At 62.1% G+C, this 16,350-nt stretch overlaps 1 protein-coding gene across 2 annotated transcripts in view; it reads left to right on the top strand.

The window, feature by feature from the left end:
- Positions 1–16,350, top strand: part of TAFA5 (TAFA chemokine like family member 5) — a 175,660-nt gene that overhangs the window by 130,902 nt on the left and 28,408 nt on the right. The window lies entirely within an intron of this gene.

Here is a 16,350-nt window from a genome sequence, read left to right as displayed (position 1 = left end):
GTGCTGTCTCCGGGGCAGGTTCCCACCTGCTCCTCTCGGTCCTGCCCCCAGCCTGTGGCCACCCTCAGACGTCCGCCTCTTTCTGAGCCGGGAGCACCGGGGCACTGCGCGGGTGGACGGCTTGGGGTCCCCTGCGTCTGCAGCAGCCTGTCCCCTAAGTTGGAGAATGGGACAGCTCTTGGGTACCAGGCATTGGGTGGAGGATGGGTGCCCTGTCACTGCCCTGCCGGGACAGCTTTACACGTCCTGGAGGTGGGCTGTCTCCTCCTCGCCAAAGCCCCTGAGTCTCCGAAGGTCTGCTCATGTGTGAGGCAGTGGGGAGAGGGACTCAGAAAGATGGGGTGACCAAGGGCCAGCGCTGCTTCAGGCTCTGATGGCCACTGTTTGCAATTCTCCTTGGATGTGCCCACCTCCCCATCCGGCCAGCCCACAGGTCGTTTAAGGGCTTGATGTGGGGCTGGATGTTGTGGTAGATGCTTCGTGGGTACCAGGCGGGGGCTGGGAGGACCGGCTCCTCCCTGGCAAGCTGGCCTCCCGTCATGAAGCTCCAGCACTTCGTGGGGACCCAGACCCCGGGCTCTCACTATAGACTTGTGGTCATGGCTCCCCCTATTCCCGCTTCCTGGGACGCCGGCCCAGCTGCTGTGAGTGCCGGGGAGGAAACGCAGCTGAACCTCTCGTCGTGTGTATGTCTGCGTCTGCGGCCCCTCCTGCCTGCCGCACCCGCCCTCGCCTGAGCCCAAGGTGCAGGGGGGCAGTTTTCAGGCCCGTGGCTCCCCGACTCCAGGGCGCCTTCCCGGCCTTTATGGGCGTGACCTTCCTGTGCATCCTTCCGGCTCCCACAAAGGTCACTGTGGCTTCACGGACTGAAGGGTGTGGCTTGCACACTGCGCCGTCAGCATCAGCGCTGGGGCTGATCCAGGTCAATGCAGTTAGGCGCTGCATCCCAGGCCTTAATCACCGTCTGCCTGAGACGTGGCCCAGCAGAGGGGGCAGGGGGAACCAGGGTCATGAGTGGAGCGGGGGCCTCGGTGCTCTGACCCTGGGGCCCTGGACCTGTCCAGGGTCTCAGACCTATCCAGCTTCTGTGGAAGCCCAGGTGGGGGTCTGATCAACTGCCCGACACTGGACTCCCCCCGTCATGGGGCTTTCATGGGGTGCAGGCTTCTGACACGACTGGGGCATGGCCTCGGGGCGCAGAGCCAAGACCTGAGGTCCCTGAGTCGACACCAGAGCAGACCCTGCATCTTGACCTCTTGGGTGTCTCTGCCCGTGGCTCACCCCGACTCCTAGATCAGGGACAGGGTGGGGGTCCCCTGCCAGCCGGCTCCCCCGCAGAGACCCCCGTGTAGAGAAAGGCTGTGGGAGGGAGGCCTCCACACCCCGCTCCTCGTGCCTTCTGGGCAGTGGCCTTGAGCCCAAGGGGAGTTGGGCTCTGCTAAGGCGTCCGCCCTGCTCAGGGCAGGCCCGGCTTGGCGGAGTTTCACGGGGTCCCCTCCACGTTCAGCCTCCGGGGGCATCAGGGCTGCATTGGGGGCTACAGCTGCGAGACGTCCTGGGCATCTGTGCTCACTCACTCACTCATGTCCGACTATTGCAACCCCGCCAGGCTCCTCTGTCCATGGGATTTTCCAGGCAAGAATACTGGAGTGGGTTGCCGTTTCCTACTCCAAGGGATCTTCCCAACTCAGGGTTCAAACCCTGGTCTCCTGCATTGCAGGCAGATTCTTTACCACTGAGCCTCCAGGGATACTTTCTGGCTTAAGAAAAGTTTGCTGATGATCAAGCCTGTAATACAAGTTTGTTTTATTCCATCAACCCTGAGTGTTCACTGGAAGGACTGACGCTGAAGCTGAAGCTCCAGTACTTTGGCCACCTGATGTGAACAGCTGACTCGTTGGAAAAGACCCTGATGCTGTGGAAGATTGAAGGCAGGAGGAGAGGGGGCGACAGAGGATGAGATGGTTGGATGGCATCACCGATTCAATGGACATGAGTTTGAGCAAGCTCCAGAAGATATTGAAGGACATGGAAGCCTGGCGTGCCACACTTCATGGAGTCACAAAGAGCCAGACATGACTGAGCGGCCAGACAACAACCACAAGATCATAGCAGGGCTTCCCCTGTTTAGCTGGCCTGGGATCCCCCACACCTTGGGGACCCCCATCTTGCAGGAGCCACGTGTGGCCGGGGAGGGCAGGCGGGCTCTGGGCCGAGCCTGGATAGGGCCTCTCGGCTTCCCTGAGGTCCTCCGGCCGGGCCACAGCCTCCAGTGCATTCCTGCTACATGTGCCGGGAAAGGAGGAAATGGGTGTGGGGACCTTCGTAACCAAGCCAGTTGACCTTGCAGGCAGGCATCTCAGAGTGATGCCCTCAGAGTGGGGGGGTGGATGAGCTCTGAGCCTTGGGAAGCCCGACAAGAGTGAGGGGGTGATGGAGCCCCCTTGGGGGAGAACCTGGCCCCTTTGCTCTGACGCTGCTGGGGCACGGGGCTGGGCCGTCCTCTCAGGCGCTGAGCCGGCATCCTGGGGGCCCAAGGCCCGCACCCACCCTGCACCCACGGGTACCAGCTGCCCGGCACAAGCTCAGGGGTGTGTAGGTGCCCTGTCTGTGGTGGCCCAGGAGGGACAGGAAAGGCGTCGTCCACCTGCTGAGGTGGGGAGGTTGCCCCTGCCTGGCGTCGCGTCTAAACCCGGAAACTAGCGCCTCCTGCTGACTCTCCTGGCAGCGGGGACCCCAGGCGCAGAAGGCTGACCCTGTGCCCACCCCGTGGCCACAACCAGCAGCTGGTCCTGCCTTTGAACAAGGGCAGCTGCCAGAAGAGGCAGCGATGGAGAAGCCCAGCAGAAGCCGGGCACATTCCTGGAAGCTTGGAAATGAGACACAGGTCAGCCCGGGAGACTCGACTCCCGGGGCCGCAGCGGCCAGGCCCAACCAGGCCTGGTGATGGAAGGATGTGGAATGTTCTGGAAACAGCAGTGCTCCCAGAGCAGCTCCTCCTCCCCCACCTTCTAGGGGTTCTTTCCAGAACCTTCTCTGCACCAGGAGCTGTGCAGGGCCTGTGCCAGGGGGCTGAGCAGGCCGGCCCCACCCTCACGGAGCCCCTTGTGGGGCGCAGACTCCCCGAATCCACACTTGGATTTGCGTGTCACTGGCCTCGTGGAGGGTCAGGGCTCCCGAGGAAGGCTCTGGGGCCTGTGGTCAGTGGAGGGGGCAGGAGAGGCCTCTGCCAGGGAAGGTCAGGCCTGAGAGGCGTGGGGGGCACCCGCGTGCCGTGGGGGTGGGGGACAGGCTGCGGGTGGGCAGCCAGGGCACGTGGCCCGGGGGTCTCGGTCCCACAGTCAGAGGGGGTCTCCAGCACGGCCCACAGGATGAAAGCCTGACTCACTGAAAAGGCGCTGGAGACAGATACAGGGTGGCTCTGTCCCCAGGAGCTGCGGGGGCCGCAGGAAGGCAGGACAGAGCCCGCTGGCCTGGGCAGGCCTCGAGCCGGCCTCGCCTCTGCAGCGGGATCTGATGGCGTTTGCCCCGAGAGGGAGCAGCGGTCCGGCCAGGCAGGGGATGGGAGTCCATTTCCGAGGCTTTGGTCCCACCCGCTCCATTCCCCAGACCCTGACCCTGGCAGAGGCAGACTATAAATAACGCCCAATTTGCAGCTCTGTGGATACCAGGCCGGGAGCCATTCATCCAGCTGCCCAGGTGGCCATCAGCGGTTGCTGGATTCTTGGCTCAGATAAAGGAAGAAAGGCAGAGACAGGGTTTCGCTTCCAGCCCCCCTGCTGCCCAAAGCTGCCTTCCTGCGACCCTGGGCACTTCACCCCTTCCAGCCGTGGGCTCCCCAAGGTGGTCGGGGCAGCCTGCGCTGAGTGAGGCGGGGCAGCCCTGAACAGTGAGGAGAGCCCGGAATGGGGACCCTCGGGCGGGAGGGGGACACAGCGGCCACAGCCCTAGGAGCGTGATGCATGGGGACCCCCCAGACCCCCGGCCTGCGCCAGCCCCACCTCCCAGGGCGGGCAGTGCTGGGGAGCCCAGGGCGGGGCACCAGGCTCATTTCATTGAGCCCCCTGGGGCTTCCAGAAGACTCCAGCCCAGCCTGTGAACCCAGAGCCTTTGATTCCAGTATCTCCTGTGGGCGTTGCACTCCCTGGGCCTTTTCTTTCTAATTCAACAGCTTCGCCCCCACTCCCCATGCCCCCACCTCCGCCCCGGGTGGCTGGCAGGGCCTCACCGTTACCACAGCGCAGCCTCCTGGCTTGGGGGATTTCAGCAAGATTAGGAATGCCAAGCAGAGCCCTCTGCTTGGACCAAAACTGAGCCCAAAGTTATGGGGAGACTTGGGGATGCAGATCAAAGTGGTAACCAAGGAAACTGCATCCGAATGCCCAGGCTGAGTCTGCCCGGCTTCGGAGCCTCTCGGACCGTGAGGGGCTCAAAGCATCGAGCGGATAAACAGACATCAGGAGAGGCTTCCTTCCCGCTTCGTAAATCGAGGTTTATAAATCTTAACACAGGCGAGATGCTTCCAGTGGAGACACCTCTCCCAAATTCTAAGATAAAATGCGTGTGTGGAAGCAGTCTATCCTTCTTGCCAACTTGATCGATCCTGGCGTGGCGTCTGAACACAGCGTCTCCCTGGTGCCTGATCCAACACCCACACCCTCCGGCTCAGGGGCTCCGTGCTGAGTTCGCGTGACTCTGGATTCTGGCAGCTTGCCCACATTTCAGTCCATTTCCTGGGGCTGGGGGGCCTTGTGCTGCTCACTCCTAGGTGTGGGACGTGGAACACGGACGTGGGACGTGGCCTGCCCTGGGTGCCCTGCTCTGCGCCCCAGGAAGGGCGTCTGTAGTGGGTTGGGTTCAACACAGAGATGCATTGAAGTTCTAACCCATGGGCCTGTGACTGTGGCCTCAGGCGGCCGTGTAATCAGAGGTGACCGGTTAAGACGGGGTCAGTGGGGGGGCTCTGCTCCAGTGCGGGGTCCTCATGGGAGGAGGAGAGGCCGCGTGAAGACAGAGGCTGCAGAGGCAGGCCGCGTGCGGATGGAGGCAGGGACTACAGGGCTGCAAGCTGCCTCCGGGGCTCCGTCTCCCCACCCCTGCTTTCCCCAGGCCTCAGCCTGCCTTCCTGCGGGGACAGGGAGAGGGGCTCTGACCCCATCAGGGAGGAGATGCTGGAGGATGGGGAGAGCTGTCTGGAGGAAACCTTCCAAGCCTCTGGGACCTCCAGTTCATGGGTGAAAACTCACTGGTTCCCTGTTTACAATTGTCGTTGTTCAATCGCTAAGTCATGTCCGACTCTTTGCGACCCTATGGAATGCAGCACGCCAGGCTTCCCTGTCCTTCACCATCTCCTGGGGTTTTCTCATACTCACGTCCATTGAGCTGATGATGCCATCCAACCAGCTCATCCTCAGTGGCCCCCTTCTCCTCCTGGCCTCAGTCTTTCCAAGCGACAGGGTCTCTTCCAATGAGCTGGTCTTCACATCAGGGGGCAGAGAGCCTGGGCAGAGTCTTAGGTGCCCACGGGCTGTCTTGGCTCCTTCTGTCACTGCCGAGTGACCTTCCCTGTGGACCAGAGGAGAGGAGGGAGAGGCAGGAAGTCTGGGACGCCGTGTGTTGGCTACATGTCCGCTGTGTGTGCTGCAGGAGTCAGAGGGAGGCAGGCTAGGGTCAACTCAGCTACTGATGTCCCCCTCCCCCCTTCCCTCTGAAGTTTGCTCCGGGGGGCAGGAGGACAAGGGGTCCCTGAGCACTGGGTTATCTGGCCTTTCTCAGTAGGCATGACCGTGGGGCAAAGGAAGGCAAGTTCAAGACTTTCATGGTACTGCACACACTAGAGGCTGAGTGGATGGATGGACAGATGGATGGGTGGGTGGATAAATGGATGGGTGGATGGATAGGTAGATGGATGGGAGGGTGGGTGGATGGATGATGGGTGGATGGATGATGGGTGGATGGATGGATGGGTGGATGGATGGACAGATGGATGGGAGCGTGGATGGATAGTTGGGTGGGTGGATGGATGGACAGATGGGAAGGTGGGTGGGTCAATAAATGGATGGGTGGATGGATAGGTAGATGGATGGGAGGGTGGATGGATGGATGATGGATGGGTGAATGGATAGATGGATGAGTGGATGGATAGGTAGATGGATGGGAGGGTGGATGGATGGATGATGGATGGATGAGTCGATAAATGGATGGGTGGATGGATAGGTAGATGGATGGGAGGGTGGATGGATGGATGATGGGTGGATGGATGGATGGATGGGTGGATGGATGGACAGATGGGAGGGTGGGTGGGTCAATAAATGGATGGGTAGATGGATAGGTAGATGTACGGAGGGTGGATGGACAAGAGGAGAGATGAGTGGGCAGAGTGGTTTTCTAGATATTTCGTGGGCCTTGTCATCCTTGGAAGATAATAGGTCTGAGTCCTAGTAGGGGCCTGGGCTCCCTGGATGCCGGCATTCTCAGCCTCGGCATCTCCCACCACGTCCAGTGTCTCCTGCAGAGGCAGGACGTGTCCCCTGGACTGCAGCCTCATCACCTTCTGGAGACGGGCCCCCAGCACAGCCCCCAGCCCTGTGGCCGCCCTAAACGAGGGTGTGTCCATCTCCGCTCACGGATGTGTGATGTCCCCACACAGCCAGGGCCTGACTCCCCCCTGCTACCCACCAGGAGCCCCGTGGCCTCCGGAACCAGGGGGAACGCTCTGCCTGTCACGAGTTAAACTGGAAACCCAGCTGCCTCTCCTGTCTGCTCCCCAAGGAGCTTCTGTCAGTTCATGGGAATTTGCCCAAGAAAGATGCCCGGAGTATTGTTTTCTTCCCCCTCCAAGTACATTTCTTGATCCTAATGAGATAATGAAGCAGGTAGCTCGCGACAACTGTGGTTTTTCTCTCTCAATCTAATTTGATTACCCAAATCTGGAGAGTTTGCTGCGGGCGTGGGCCAGTGTCCAGTCTTCCAGGGGACTTCTCCGACCTTGCACTCTGGTGCGGACATCACCCAGGCAGCTAATGAATCACGCTAATCAGAGACTTGTCTTGGAAATTAATCCATTCTACTGTAACTATTTAAAGGAAAAATAATTATTGAGAATGTGCTTGCTAAATTACGCTGTCTAGAAGTTGTCGAAAGAAAATTTTTGTCTAATTTTAAAACATAATCTGGGTTTTGCAGATTTTTCTTTGCCGGGTGATTAAAAGATTCAGCCTGAGTGACCAGGAGGAGGACTCGCCTTTTCTTCTCAAATCCCCGAGTCTTGGGTGTGGCGTGTGCCAGCCTGGGGAGGCCCACGACCCTGGCCTCTGTCGCAGACCCCACCGGGAGGGCGGAGCGTGGCCTTGGGGCCTCTGGACCCTGGGCGTCTCCGGGGACAGTGGGTCTCCCTGCCTGCCGGTCGGTCCTGAGCGCAGGCCCGCGAGCTCGAGCTGGGCGTGCCTTGCAGGTGGGCTGAGCGCAGCCTGAGCCAGCGGCCCTGGCCCCCTTGGCCTGGGGGGTAGAGGCTGACAGGCCACCTGAGCCCAGGGGTCCCAGCAGCTGAGCTGTGCCCACTGCCGCCCCACTTGCTTCTCTGATGGGCTGGTCCCGGTACCGGGGGAGGACAGGGCCCACAGGGACCCCTCTGTGCCCCGCAGCACAGGGGCCTTTAAACCATCACGGGGACCCGTGCTGTCCCATAAAGACGTGTGCTTGGTGGCCACGTGTGGCTGCGTCAGCTCTTTCCACATCCCCGCCCAGGGCGCTCTCTGTTTCTCCTCTGCCTCCTTGCGCGGTTTCCAACAGAACCCACGACACCTCCCCCGCGGGCCCACAGACGGTCCACCCCGTGTCCCTCCATCCTGGGGCCAAGGTCCAGTGGCTACCAGGTGGGCCCCAGAGCTGGGGCCTGGAGCAGGCGTGTGCGGGGCCGGCCCTGCGGGGGGGACGGGTTCTCTGCCCAGAACTCCATCCCTCGGGTCCACCCAGGGGGCCCCGGGCCAGGACAGCGGGGTCTCGGGTCCCTTCGGGTTCTGTATCCTTCTCCCACCCCCTCCCACAGCCTTGCCACCCGCCCCCCAGACCTGGCCCTCCCCCGCCAAATGCATCAGGATGCCTGCCACGCTCCCAGCAGGGACGTCTGGGCCCACAGAACATGCTGGAGCCAGGTGGGCAGCCGGGGCTTGTGATTCAAGGCGACGGTGCCTTCACAGACCCCCCTTTCCGGCTGTCAGCCGTAATCAACGTGGCGAAGGCCCGGAGCCTATTTTGGGCCCGTTGGCGGCAATCTTGCGTACCCGGTTCCCACAAGAGGAGTCAGCACAGCCCAGCGCTGGAGGCGGTGGGGGGGTGAAATCAGTCCTCTGAACTGAGGTGGCTGTGAGCTCAGCCCACTCACGATCGCAGACCCGGCAGACGCCTGCGGCGTGCTCTGATTATCCGGGACCCAGCGGGGCCCTGGAGCACCCAGAAGCTCCTGATATGTGTGGCATGGACGTCATCTGCGTGAACACCGGAAACCCTCGTGGGGTGGCAGGCAGAGCGCAGACCCCAGCGGTCAGCCTGGGAAGCGACTCCCTGTCCTCGGGCCGCTGACCCAGGCCCATCCGGCCCCAGGCCGGAGCAGCCCGAGCCAGCACCCGGGTCTCTGGAGAGCCCGCCTGGAGGCCCCTGGAGATGCGAGGCCGCTGGGTTTTCTTGTGGGTCCAGCGCAGTGAGAGTCCCTGGACCCCATCCGTCCTCTGCCGTCGGGATGCTTCTGGGGACAGAGCGGGGGACAAGCCACCACCCCAGCCCGGCAGCCCCGGGTGCTATGGGGGGAGGGTGCTCACACACAGGCCTCCCGGATCGCCCATGACCCCTGCCAGGGCCGCCCTACCGTGCAGAGCCCCGGAGCCCTGGCCTGGGCTGACCCAGTGAGGAGCAGGGACCCCCGTTTCTGCCCACAGCTCTGCGGTCAGGCGGGTGCTGAGAGGGTGCACCTCTGTGGCGAGACTGACTCGGGCCCGAGGCCGTCGTAAAGCTGCTCCCGACCCCCTCCTGTGATGGCCGCAGACCCGCCTGCCAGATGCGACTCAGTGCCGGCTCCCCCCGGGGACAGGGGACGGAGGACACGGAGCGGCCTCCAGCCTGACCGGCCGCAACTAAGACATCTGAGAAGGTCGTCCGAGGCACGCGCAGGGTCTCATCCACCTGCCGGGCAGCCCGGCCACACATGTCCAGCACCGTGGAGATGCTCAGACCCTCGATCCCGTCATTCCCCTCTCAGGAGTGCGTCCTGAGAAAAGAATTCCAAACAAGGGGGATGTTGTGCTGAGGGCCGAGCTGAGCTGCTCTCTCTCGGGAACGGCGTGGCAGACGGTGAGGGGACTGAGCTGGCCTTGGCTGGTGCCTCCGCGGAGCAGGACCGCGGGCCAGCAGAGCTGGGGTGGGGGGAGGTGGGGGCAGGCGGCTGCGTGGGGGCCCGTAACCGTGCCTGGGGGCGGGGGTGGGCGTCCTCACTGTGGCTGGGCTGCCCCTGAGAGCGTGGGATGCTGGCACAGACAGCCAGGACCCAGTGCCCCCCGCCCCTGCCAGCCACCTGCCCGCAGGAGCTGGCACTGTGAGCTGGCCGCTATCTCTGCTGTCCCAGCCTGTGATGACCCTGAGAGCATGGACCACAGCGGGGCGGGAGGTGGGGGGTGCCCTGGCCAGCTGGTTCTGATTGGCTCTTACGTCAGCTCCATCCTTGCAGCAGCCCCCCAACCCGCACCCCGTAGGTGCCTTCATCCTGCGGGTGGTGAGGAAACGGAGGCCCCAGACGGGGCAGGCGGCTCTCCCACGGGCGTGGCTGTGAGCAGCAGAGCTGGGACTCGGCCCCGCGTGATGGGCGGGAGGGGGGTTGGGCTCTGAATGCCCCCGGCCTCCCCTCTGGGCGGGTCACATTCCTCCTGCCGGCCGGCCCACCCGGGGAACCGGTCCTGGCCTCGGCCATGTGGAGTCAGAGAGAGGGCCCCACGGTCAGGCCGAGCAGACTCCAGTCCCCACCTCACCCCTCTGGCAGCTCTGTGACCCGGGCACAGGTCCTGACCTCTCTGAGCTCCCGTGTCCCCACACATGATGAGGGAATCGGACAGATCGCCTCCTCGTGAGTGACGGCCAGCCATCCGTCCACCTGCAAGGGAGCCTGTGCATCCCTGGGAGGAGCAGCAAGCCGGCCCTGTGGTCAGCAGAGCCCGGGAGGCCCCGCAGCTTCATCTGGAGCCCCCAGGAGACCCTGCCTGCTCGACCCCCAGCTGGGCTCACCGGGTGTGCCTGGGCTTTGACGTTTCAAACGGGAGTTTCTGGAAGGCAGAGGCTGCTTCTGAGTGGGCGAGGGTACAATGGATCTCTCCCAGAAGCGTGCAGGTCCCAGCGGGTGTTACAGTGGCTGGAGTTTTCCTGAGCCCAGGGCCGCCCATCTCCGGGGGGTGCAGGGAGACCAGAGCCCATCGGGAGGCCCAGCTGGGCCGGCTCTTCTCCCCAGGCCGGGTGGGGCCGCCCTGTGCGGGCCTCCAGCCCCCTCCTCGGATTCCTCCTGCCCCGGGAGGGCCGGCCTGACAGTGGCCTGGCAGGGAAGACCCTTAAACAGCGCCCCCCCCAGGTGCCCTCTAACCTCCAACCCCCCAGGCCTTCCTGCCCCAGCTGGTGACCCTCCCAGAAGGGGCCCTCACGTGCTGCCCTGAGGAGCAGAAAGACGGGCCTTCTGGGGACCCTCCAAATATTCCTGCAGCAAAACATCTCGATTCCATCCTCAGGGCCTGTGCCAGCCCCTCCTGTGGTGGACTCTTCTGGAAACCTGCGTACATCTCAGTTATGTCTGACCCCCATGGGGTGTGTGTGTATAGTTAGTGTCTGTATGCTCATATTAAATTCCAGCCGCCCCTTCCCCTACGTGTGGATGTGGCCTGACCCCTCCATCACCAGCGAGACCTGGGGGACTTTGGGGCCAGGGATGTCGCTGCTAGATGCAGCCTCCCCGTCTTGGACAGACGAGGTCCCTTTATGACTGCATCTGAGAGTGTGGCCGGAGATTTCTGGAATCCCACTGGTTTTGTTCTGGATGATGCATTTTTCCGAGCTGTTGAGTAAAGTAAGCAGATTCGTGTGTTAATGGAAATGAAGAAACAGTTTATTCCGAAGGGAACCATGCAATTTATGAGCAGCAAAGGGCGCGGGCGTCGAGCGGAGCAGCGTGGTCTCTGTGATCCCGGGCCAATTAGCGCCGCACGTCCCCGTCCATCTGTCCAGACTCCGGAGGGCGGCACGCTCGTTGCCACAGTTGCTGTCCAAGCAAGCGTGCCAGCCGCCAGACCCGGGTGGCTTCAAGGTCGTCCTGCTTGTCCAGGTCCTTAGTTTTGCGGGAGCAGATGGGAGGGGGCCGGCAAGGGCGTCTGGAAGGGGTGCGTTTCTGAGCTTCCCTGTCTTTGGAGCTTGTGTGTGCTATGAGCAGAAGGGGGTTCCAGAATTGCACATGTCCTGGTGGGGAAGGGCAGGGGCTGCAAATCCATGCAGCTCATCCCTGCAAGAGAGCTTCGGGTGTCACACAGGGGCACATCTGTGCACACCACATATGGGTGTGTGCACGCGCATGCACACACACACATATACACAAACACACCCACTGGGGTCAACAGCTGGACACACAGCCTCCATAGGAGGCTCTCATGGCTGGTGAGCTGATTGGTCTGAGGTCCACTCAGACCTTCCTCACATCCTCGCGACCGTGGTCTGGAGGGTTGAGAGCAGTCAAAGGGGGTGCTTGGCCCAGTCGAGGAGCATGCTGGGGAAAGCTCAGGGTCCTCTCTGAGCAGAGTGAGTCCGGGCTCAGGTCCTTCCTGCAGCTTCTGCCTCAGTCCTGGCCCCTCCCACATTTTTCCTGCCTCACGTGGGCTGTCCTTTTTCCTGAGATGGAAAATTCCAGAGTGGTGGCCCTGAAGGGTGGACACTGCCACTCCAAAGCCAGCTGGGACCCCTCACGGGCCCGGTGAGGGCAAGCACTCAGGAGCTGTCTGCAGATAAGACAAAGGCTCAGTCTCACAGGCCTTCCCAGGAGAGAAGCTGCTAGTCTCTGCTGGTTAAGCCCAACTCTGGGTGTTCCGCAGCTTCCAGAGAAATGGCACGTGTGAAGCCCCACTAGCTTTTCAGGGTGTAATGCCCTCAAGAAAAGCCCCATCTCTCATGGGCTGGCCACGGGTCTGAGTGAATTTGGCCCCAAATTCTACTGATCCCAGGTGGCTGATCTTCGGAGTGGGGGTTCCAGGGGTGGGAGGTACATTCATCTCTTAAGGAGGAAGGAGCTGGCTCCCCCAGGAGGCTCCGAGGCAGGTGTGCTGGGTCCCTGTGGTCCCCCAGGCGTGGGCACCTGTCCTGAGGGTCCCCGCTTGGGTTCTGCATGGGCCCTGTGCTGCCCTGTCCCTTGAATCTGCGGCACTCCGTCTTCTCTTGGAGACGTCCACAGGCCCCTCTGCGGCCCCGTCACCCTGCGGCCCTTGGGGTCTGTCTCTGACTCCAGGCACGGTTTACCCCCACAGTTTTGGCAAACTGGCCCTTTAGCCGATTGACCGGGACCTGCCTCAGCCAGTCTGTGATGTGTTCACGACCTGCCCCCAGGCAGGGCCGCCCGCTTCTCAGCGCCTTGGACACCCCGGGCCCTGCCCTGCTCCCTTCCCAGGCTCCAGGTCCCTCCCTGCCCCAGACGCTGGCCCTCTGTGTCCCAGGAGGTGTGTTCTGTCCTTCACGAGCACCGGGGCTGCAGGGGCGGCTTCCTTCTGGGGAGATGGTAGCTGGGAAGGAGGCTCTGGGCCTGGAATTACCTGGGTATTCACACCGAGGGGGCGTCGGAGAGGAGGAGCCAGTCTCGGCCTGCCCCCACATGGCTGTAGGAGGGAAGGGTGACCTTGCAGGCTGACATTCTCACATGCACCCTGTGGACATGAGTACATGTGCAGATGTGCATGCATGTGCATGTGCAGACTGTGCTGTGCAAGCATGTGAGACACGCATGTGCAAGTGCTGCCTGTGCAGACGAATGTGCATGTGCAGACATGTGTACTCATGTGCAAATGTGTGTGGTGTGTGCAAACATGTGTGCAATTGTGTGCACAAGTGCATGTGGTGTGCAAGTGTGTGTGCATGCAGATGTGTGTTGTGCAAGCATGTGTAGACATGTGTGTGCAAGCATGTGCAAGTGTTGTGTGTGCAGACATGTGTGTTTGCAGATGTGTGTGCTCACGTGCAAGCATTTGTGTGTGTATGCAAATGTGTGCAAGTGTGTCTGCAAGTGCATGTGGGTGTGCATGCAGATGTGTGTGAGTGCAAGTATATGTGCAGTTGTGTGTGCGTTGTGTGCAAACATGTATGCATGTGCAAATGTGTGTGTGTGAGGCGGAAGGAGAGGAGTGTGACCAGGTCCCCAGGTGCAGCGCCCGTCATAGGCTCTGGTTGGCATGGCTGGTCCGTCTTGGGCCCCGAGGCCCAGCCTGGACGGACCCACCCTCCCCTGTGCCTCGGACAGACACTGGGTATGCAGCCACAGGAGACCCACGCCCTGGGCCTGCAGAGGCTGAGGGCCCCCGGTCGTGACACCGGAATGGGCTGTTCTGTGGTGCCCAGCTGTTGTCCACGTCACTCTGCTCGCTGGACCCCCTCTGCCCCAGGGAATGCCCTCCCCAGCTGAGAGCTGCCATGATGTCAGGACCAGAGATGAGGTGGTGACGTGTGGGCATGAAAGGCCCCTTTGTCCCTGGAACACAGTGGCCCAGCCCTGCGCCACCAACTCCCCCCACAGGAAGTGGGCTGGGGCTGGCTGAGCCGAGCTCCCAAGGCCGACAGAAGGCCTTGTGTGGTCGGTAGTGGCCGGCCAGCGCCCTCAGCGGGGCCAGTGCCCACATGCCAGGCCACCTCGCTGGGTGGGGACGGGGCAGTGGTCAGGGAATCAGTGTGTCTGTTTGTCCTGCAGACATGTCCACATGCCTGCTGCCTGCCAGGCAGGCCCACACAGTGGCCCCGCGTGTGTGGTGGTGATGTGTGTGCTCAAGCATCCGTGTGTGTGAGTGCAAGCTGTGTCACTTCAGTCGTGTCCGACTCTCTGTAGTCCTGCGGACTGCAGCCCGCCAGGCTCCTCTGTCCATGGGACTCTCCAGACAAGAATCCTGCAGTGGGTTGCCATGCCCTCCCCCAGGGGATCTTCCCCGACACAGGGGTTGAACCCATGTCTCTTGCATCTCCTGCCTTGACAGGCGAGTTCTTTACCACTAGCACCAGCTGGGAAGCGCCCACATTCATGTGCATGTGTGTGCATGTCTGTGCATGTAGCCGTGCATACGTGAGCTGTTTCCCACATACAGGCGTGTGCATGTGCTCCATCTAGGACCCTACATCCTTGTGCCGGTTTCCACATGTGCAAGTGTGTGTGTGTGAACATGTGTCCCGGCTCTGTGCCTGCAGCCTGGGCAGGACCTGTGTCCCTCCCCTACCTTAAGGCCCTGGGGCCCCCGCCCCACAAGCGTTCCTCCCTCCCCCTGACCTTCAAATGTCCCGTCATGTCTGTGGGGCTCCCCCATGACCGTGGGGGCTCTGTGGCCCCATCTCCCAAAGGGGATGCAGGCTTGGGGTAAGCAGCCCCCACGTGAGCTTCAGGCAAGATGAACGGGGCTCATGGCCTTGACCAAGGGCCTGGAGCTGTGCCCACTGCAGCCTGGGGGCGGCCTCCAGGGGACCAGCGGGCGTCCTAGCGCTTGGCTGTGGGGAGGCTGGCTCTGTCTCCCCCAGCATCTGTCCAATGTCTCCAGCACCACGGTCAACGGCCGAGAGTGGCTTCTGTCCTCACTCGACAGTGAAGGACGTGTGTCTGGGCTGTGGACTGGCTGAGCCCTGGGCCGGCTTCTCCTGTATCCCCATGGTCGCTGAGCTTCCCGGGGAGGATGAAGCCCATGGTGGGTTGAGGGGGGCACCCCAGGCTCAAGGTCCCGGCTGGCACAGCAGGGCAGACTGAACCCATCCCCTCTCCATCATCTGGTCCTGCAGACCAGCCAGGGCAGCATCGACGTCAGAACCAGGCCTCTGACGTTGCCCCGTGGTCTGGGGTGACCGCTCAAGCAGGGCCTGACCCCAGCCTCCTGGCCTCCAGGTCCACATGTCCCTCTTGCAACTGGAGAGCAGGCCTGTTGCCTGAGAAGGCCAAGTTCCTGCTCTGGTCCCTGGGCACACCAGGGGCTGGGTCCCCGCCCCACCCCGCCACACCCCGCCCTCTGATGGAGGTCTCTGAGCCGGGCACAGTGGTCTGGCAGCGTCTCCCTGGGCATAGCCCCGGGACACAGAGGGGAGCACAGATTCAGACTTTTCTAACCACACATGAGCCTCTTGTCACCCAGTCTGTCTTGGTTGATCCCGGAGAAACCCTCCCTTCTTTCTCTAATTCGTCTCGATCTTCTCTGTGCTGTGCACGTAGGACTTCAAGGGATTGGCAGGGTGTGTGTTTCAATCTCGTTGCTTCTTCATGGGTTTAAGGTTTGCGCTTGTTGCAATGACAAGGTTTTTGTGTGTCTTTTACTGGGCTGGGGACTTCCGCAGGAATGAAGGGCAGACGAGGAGAGGAGGCCCGAGGGGGACGTGCTAGGGGGCACAGCCGTCTGTCCCCACCGGTCTGGGGGCTCCGAGGGGCAGGAGGTGGTGGGTGGCCCTTTGTCGTGCGTCTTGGGGCCATTTCTGGGGCCCCCCCACACCCGCTGGGGGAGCAGAGCCCGTCTCCTCCTTCGCTGGAGCTGCTGCTCAGCTGGACTGTTTTTCTGCTCTGACTTCCGCTGGATGAGGGGCTTTTCTGAGCCGTGAGGTCTCCCGGGCCGTCTGTGCTCACACTCAGGCTGCAGTGGCAACTGGAGGCCGTGGGGCTCGAGCAGCAGAAATTCCTTTCCTTGCAGCTCCAGAGACGGGAGGCTGTGCTGCAAGGGCCACTGACGGGCCCCTGGCAGGACCTCTTCCTGACTGTGTCCGCGTGGGGAAGGTTGGTCTCGCTGAGGTTGCTTCTCTTTTAAGGGCACCAGTGCGGTGGGGGGAGGCCCCACCCTTGTGACTTCGTTTAACCTCAGCTGAATGGGATCGCTGAAGATCCCGTCTCCAAGCCCAGCCACCCTGAGGTCACTCTGTGACCGTGCGGCCACATGGGTCACAGTTCCGTCCATAGCTCGGCCCAGAAAGGAGCTGGTCTCCGGATGACTGACCAGTAACCGTGGACAGTGAGATACCCGGGGTGGGGCGTGGGGCAGCACAGCCCACAGGGCCCTCCACTGTGCCCGCGGCGGGCACCACTAATCGGCCCCAGGACGCTCTCCCCTGCGTTCAGTCAGC

Source organism: Dama dama, chromosome 22 (assembly GCF_033118175.1).
Source record: "Dama dama isolate Ldn47 chromosome 22, ASM3311817v1, whole genome shotgun sequence".
Taxonomy (NCBI): domain Eukaryota; kingdom Metazoa; phylum Chordata; class Mammalia; order Artiodactyla; family Cervidae; genus Dama; species Dama dama.
This window is presented reverse-complemented; position numbering and strand designations above follow the sequence as displayed.